A 7,111-nucleotide genomic window follows, 5' to 3' on the forward strand; every position below is an offset into this window, starting at 1 on the left:
GCAGACATCTCAGAGAGAGGAGACACCAGCATCTGAACAGAGACTCAAACCAGCAACCTGCAGCTCCCTGCTTAGCTGCTCCAGTTTTCCCCTCACTCATGTTGCCCACCAGTGATTTCTAGCTGCCCACCCAGGCAGCAGGCTAGAATATGCGCTGAGCCTCAGCACCCAATACTTGGACATGTTTTCTTTATTAAATAATGAACCAGACCCCAAAAAGTAAACAGCTGTTATTGCTAGGCAACGGGAGCAGCATTTGGCGATGCAGCACCTGACATTCCTGACCATGTGGGCGGAGCATGCATGAAATGAAATGTTTAGTAGAACTGTGCAACACAAGCACTTAGTTACAGCATGTTTCATTGTATCCAGACACAGCTAGAGACACATCTACAGCAGCATCTCTGTGCAGGACAAACGGCAGTTGACGAAGAAAACATCAAAAACTTCACTTCACTCCTCTACAAAACGTTGGTTCCTTTGTTTAAAAGGCCAAAATGAATCGAGGGAGAACGAGAAGAGGGTCGGCGAGTGCTTCACCTCACAATACAGTACAGCTGATTAACCTGCAAGAAGAATTTCAAATGATACAGGCTGAAAATGTCAAATTAAAAGAAGAGGCAGAAAAATCAAGAGGAGAAGCTAAAAATTCAAAGTTTGAAACTGAAGTAGTATTGTAGGAATTACTGCATGTGGGTCTCAAACTTAAAGGAGAGAAAATGGGAAAACAGCACGCAGAAAATGAGAATGAAAACATGAAGCAAGAACTGTTGGAAGCTCAAAAAGCATTGGAGGAAGAGAAAAGCACAGCACAAGAAGCCAAAAATAAATATCAAACTGCAAAGAAGGAGGCAGGAAATGTGATTCAGGAATTACAGGAGGTGCAGGAAGCTTTTGAAGAGGGCAAAAGGAAAATGCAGTTGGCAACACAAGAAGCTGCAAATGTAATGGCTGAAGCTGAAACACTAAGGAAGGAATTACTGCACGTGAAGCAACAACTTCAAGAGGAGAAAAAACGTAAACACGAGGCAGAAAATGAGATTGAAAATATGAAGAAAGAATTGTTGGAAGCTCAAAATGTGTTGGAGGAAGAGAAAATTAAAATACAGGAAGCAAAGAAAGAAATGGAAGATACAAAGAGTTACACTCAAAACATGAAGAAGGAACTGATGAAAGTGCAAGAGGAACTTGCAGAAGAGAAAATTGAGGTGAAGGCATTCAAGAAAGAAATGAGCGGCTCTGCGGTGACCAAGAAAGGCTGCAAAGACGCACTTAAAGAAATACGAAAGCACAAAAAGGAAGCTAAAGAGCTCCTCAAACACAAAGGGAAACTGGCCAAACAGCAGCTGAAAGAAAAATTTAAAGATGCCGAGGAGCAGCTCAACAAAACCTTGAAAGAACTGAAGGCAAAAGAAAAGCAAGCCGAGGACAGGAGGGGATTCTGGAGCAGACTGCTGAGAAAGAACTGACCCAGCAGCATCGAGTTTGAGGACATCAATAGTTTCTTCCTCCTCTCTCCACCTTTCTTTCACCCCATCCTTCTTCTTGGGACGTTTGTTTGTTTTTTAAAAACTCTAATCTAAATACATGTACTGAAATACACAAATAAAATTGCCATAACTTGACCTCATGTTGCCTGCTTCTTTTCTTGTGTGTCTGTGGATGTAAAACAGTAACACACCTCCTGCTCTGTGTCTTTAATTGTAAATAAATGCAATATGTTTTCATTTTAAAATGCAGTGCAAAAAACTTCAGCTCTAAATCTTTTTTTTAGCAAAAAGCTTTTTTTTGCCTGTTGTGGACGTTTTTCATTCAAATAAAGCCTGCAGACGAGCGGTGAGCGGTAGCTAACATTCTTTAATCAAACACACAAAGAACAGACAACCAAGCTTGATGAAGTCCCTGCATGACCGCGGGACAGACGGTCAGCAGAGTCTCCCTGAGCCTAGCATGGCTCTCAGTTAAATACCTTCTCCAGGAACAAAAGGCAGTACACAGCTGTTTCACACCTTAAGGTTCACACTCCCTTGCTACCTCCCAGAGTCCTCGAAGACACAAAAGACTCTTCCTGTGGAGTTGTCTGCTTCCCCCAACTTCCTTACTACACCCCCACCATTTGTCTTACTGTATGAGTGTGAGACATGTTCAAATCCAGTGGCACCAAGGTATCATACAATAAAATAATGTGATTAATACATAAGTAAAAGAAATTCCTATACATGCCCCTTCCTGATTTCTTATGTTTTAACATGTTTGTTACACTTACATGTTTCCAATTTCAAATGTTAACACAGATGTTCAGAGTAAATACAGATTGTAGTTTTTTAAATGATGATTTCATTTAGTTTGGGGAAACAGCTCTCCAACTTTACCTCATGTAGAAAAAGTAATTTCCTTCTAAACCTAATAAGTGGTTTTGTCATCTAGCAAGAACTGCAATCAAGCATTTGCAATAACTGGTGATGAGTGTGTTACAGCGCTGTGGAGGAAATTTGGTCCTCTCTTCTTTGCAGAATTGTTTTCATTCGGCCACTTTGGAGGGTTTTCCAGCATAGGCTGAGTTTTTAAGGTCATGCTAAACCATCTCAATCTGATTGCAGTCTGCACTTTGACCAGGTCAAAACCTCCATGTTGTTTTTTGAGCCATTCAGAGATGATCTTGCTGCTGTGTTTTGCATTATTGTCCTGGTGCACTTGAGCTTCAGGGCACATTAAATGAGACAAGTGAGGCCTTCAGGTTTTTCACATTTTCTGGATTAAGGCCCTCATCGTGGTTCGATTCCCAAAGCGCTTGAAATGCCTTTGTAACCCTTTCCAGACTGATAGAGTTCAGTGTTTCTTAGCTGTTTCTTTAGATGTCCACGATGTTGCTTTCTGAGATCTTTTAGTCAACTTCACTTTTTTTTTGCCTGTCCCATTTGGTTCTTTAGCCGTCAGAATTCTTGTCTGAAGACCAACAAGGAGACCCAATGGATTTACTTTCCCAAATGGATCATCGCGGCCTTGCCGTATTGGTCCATTTGATCGACCTTTTTTGTTATTATTTATTTTATTTTATTTTCAGTTGTTACAGACGGGACAGACATGACTGAGGAATAGCAAAGGGAGAAAGAACGATGAAGGAGAGGAGCAAAGAGCAAAGAAAAAGTGAAGAACAATATTCACCTTATGTTTAATTTCTACCTTCATTAAAGAGACTCAGAGAAATTTTGAGGTTAGATAAATAACTTGTAACCAGGTACATATCTGAAAATTTCCTTTGTGTAATGTATTTTCTTATTTTTGTTGCATGAAGAATCTGTGTATGTGGACACTCACTATTTGCCCTCTTTTTCAGGTCCTCACGTGTGTCCTTTACAAGCAGAGACTCACTGATAGACGACTCTGTTACCAGTTCTAGGGCTGACGCACCCACCCACATCCCCACTCCCGGTGTATCCTTTATAGGTATGCAAGTTTCTAAATGAAATAAATCACATTGACCTTAAAAATGTGGTTAATCTTAACCAAAGTCCTCAGTTATGGGAAAATGAACTGGAAATGCAAGTTGTGCAACTTCACAACCACAAAAAGATTAGACCTGCTGAAACACGTCAGGCTAATACATGGGCATTTTGGTCGAGTCCACTCCATACCCTGCCTTCATGCAGATTGCCCTTGCACTGTCAAGACATGGGGTGCATTAAGGACACATTTGTCAAGGCATCATTCACAGTCATCCCAGCCAGGCAACATCCTTTCATTCACGTGCATTGTCTGTAATTCATGCTCTTTTGACAGTGAGAGGCAGTTTTTTGAACATCTTGGTGGCCATCTAAAAAAGTTTGAAACTGTGCCATGTGTTTTTGAGGATTGTGATTATAAGGTTAACAAATACACAACATTCCACAGCCACAAGAGTAGAAAACACAACCCACATTCCTTGGAAGATTTCAAGACTAATGTTCTTCATCAATACCAAAAGAACCCGGACGAAGAATGTGACATTGTTGACGATGACAATGAATGTGGCTCAGTCCTTGAGGAGGATGAGGACTTAAACAAAATTATTACTAAGAAAGTGGGGCTACTCCTCCTGAAAATGGAGAGCACTTCCAATGTCTCCAATTCATGCATTGACGAACTAGTAGAGGAACTTCATTTCCTTACAGCATCTGCATCTGGTCCCGTCATTAAAGAAATAATTCTGAGCACTTTGAGAAAACATGGCTGTACATTGGAAGACTCAGTGATTTCAGAACTGGTCAAAGACCTTTGCCGGCTAAGCCCTGTCTGTGCTGCTTTAAGAGTGGAAGGGCCTTTAAGCAGTCAGTTCAGGAGAGAGCAATTTAGAAAGGAGCATCTCTCATTGACTGAACCTGTTGAGTACATACTTGATAGTACAGATAATAAAACATTTCAGTATATACCAATCCTCCCATTATTATCTCAACTTGTGGACAACAGAGACATTCAAAACACAATATCACAAAACAAAAGGCCATCAAATCATTTAATGATGGATCTTTACTAAGAGAAAACAGCTTTTTATGTGAAGACGAACTTAAACTCCCACTCATCCTTTATATAGATGACTTTGAGATATGCAACCCTCTGGGAACATCCCGCAAGAAGCATAAAGTCACAGCTGTGCGTTGGGTGTTTGCAGACAAACCTGCCACATTGAGATCTACACTGACTTCCATTTACTTAACCATTTTATGCAAGGCAAATGATGTCAACCAGTTTGGCTATGCAAAAGTTTTGGACCCACTGCTCAAAGATTTGAAGTCCTTTGAAGATAATGGTATTTTTGTTTCAAGTCTGGGCAAAGTGGTCAAGGGCACTGTACTTGCTGTAGTCGCTGACAATCTTGGCGCTCACTCAATAGGTGGGTTTGTTGAAAGCTTTTCAGCTTCACATTTCTGTCGCTTTTGCATTGGCGAAAGGTCACAGATCCAGGAGCATGAAGTAGGAGAAGGACTGTTTCCTCTACGGACTAAGTCCAACTATGCCATCCATGTCAAAGCAGCACTGTCTGATCCTGCAGAAGCTCACCACTGTGGAGTTAAAAGACAGTGTCCAATCTCAGACAGACTCAGTCACTTTCATGCTACATCAGGTTATCCCCCAGATGCTTTGCATGATTTGCTTGAAGGGATTGTACCTGTGGAAATTTCACTCTGTCTTGATGTGTTAATCAGGAAGAAATACATATCTCTTGAGCAGCTCAACCGTTCCATCCGTTGCTTTCCTTACAAATGGAGTGACAAAACAAACTGTCCACAACCCATTGCCCCAAATTTCACAGCGCGAAAAAGTGTAGGAGGTAATGCACACGAAAACTGGTGTTTGTTGAGAATGATACCACTCATGATTGGTGACAAAGTACCAGAAGATGAGCCTGCTTGGGAGGTTTTGATGACCCTGAAAGATGTTGTTGAGCTTGTCATGGCTCCTCTCCACACAGATCACACAATAGGATACATGCAAAGTAAGATCTCAGAACACCGTTACAGATATTTATAAGTGTTCCCAGAGGAGAAACTGAGACCAAAACATCACTTTCTCGAGCACTATCCTTTGCTTACAACTGTTTACGGCCACTTGTACATTTCTGGACTATGCGATTTGAAGCCAAACATCGATTCTTTAAAAGGATTGTGAGGCAGACTGGGTGTTTTAGAAACATCCTCATGACAATGGCGAGAAAACACCAATCGATGATTGCGTATCATACCCACGATTACAACCACCAAAGGCCAGCACTGTCAGTGTCCCAGAAGACTCCAGTGGCAGTCGATGTTCTAAAAGACAGCATTAAGGAGTCCCTTGCAAGGAAGTTCCCCAGGGAAGACTTTGTGAACATGACAAATAAAGCAACCATTTTAGGCACAGACTATAATATTGGCATGATGCTGCCGTTTGGCTCAACAGGAGGCCTACCTGACTTTGCAGAAATCCATCAAATAGTCATTGTGCACAGAACTCCTGTCTTTGTTCTGAAGTTGCTTAGAGGCTGGTACTGTGAACACCTGAGGAGTTTCAAAGTAGAGCCCACAGGAGAGACAGAAATCCTTAAACATTCTGAACTGAAAGAAACATGGCTGCATACAATACAGCAGATGGCCGTATGGTGTCCCTTAAACACTTCATTTGCACATCAGAGTAAGTGTAATGGGTTGATTATTTCTGTTATATCAAATGTTTGTGCACTTATTGAAATTATTGAAAAAATATATTATTTTACCAACAACTATATGGGCAGGCGTCCTGTCTTATTTGTTTATTGTAATGTTTATTTAACAGGAACAATACATATAACATTGAAAAAGAAAATGGAAACGTGATGCATACTTAACCCTCCTCTATTCTATTGCCCTTATCTCCCTCTTCTTAAAACGACAATCAAAAATTATTTATTCAAAATTCCACTGAACTAAATCTCTGCTTTTATTTCTCTGGCAGAAGATAATGAAGAAAATATATGCATGTAAGCTTATCAACTATCAATAACCTGTCTCAATTTCTTTTCTTTCTCTGTCTCTACAGCTGAGGAAACAAACCAAACAACAGTCCAGTTAAGAGTCGTTTTAGAAGAACACAGCATTCAAAAGTTGACACTTCCAACAGGAATTCCTAATACAGTGGAAGATCTTGTTTCCATAATTACTGAAACTTTCCAGTTGCATGGGGAATTTGGACTGCTATACCAAGACAAAGACTTTGACAATCAGTTTTTCAGTGTCATCTCGACTGCTGACTTGTATGACAAGGCCACTGTTAAAGTGATCCTTAAAGAGCCAGTAATCACCCTTGACTTACAACCAGTATGTGAATCAGGATCATCGTCTGCATTGAACTCTTCGACTTCAGTGAGCACTCATCCTGCAAGTACTACTGAAACGGACATCTGCCCTGCCAATCATGATGCACCCTCACAGGCATGCATCGTCAAGTTCCAGTGACACCATCATTCTCCCCGATTCATGTCGCCCTGCTGCGTGGCCAGTGCCATTTCAAGTACCGGAGTTTTCCCGAGACATACAACTAATCCTCGCTGAGGCAAACAACTCATATCACAACACTGGAAGACCTTTCATGGATGCCAGTGTTAAATCAGCAACAATGC

This window comes from Perissodus microlepis, chromosome 8 (assembly GCF_051167445.1).
Source record: "Perissodus microlepis isolate ML-2025 ecotype Zambia chromosome 8, ASM5116744v1, whole genome shotgun sequence".
NCBI lineage: Eukaryota > Metazoa > Chordata > Actinopteri > Cichliformes > Cichlidae > Perissodus > Perissodus microlepis.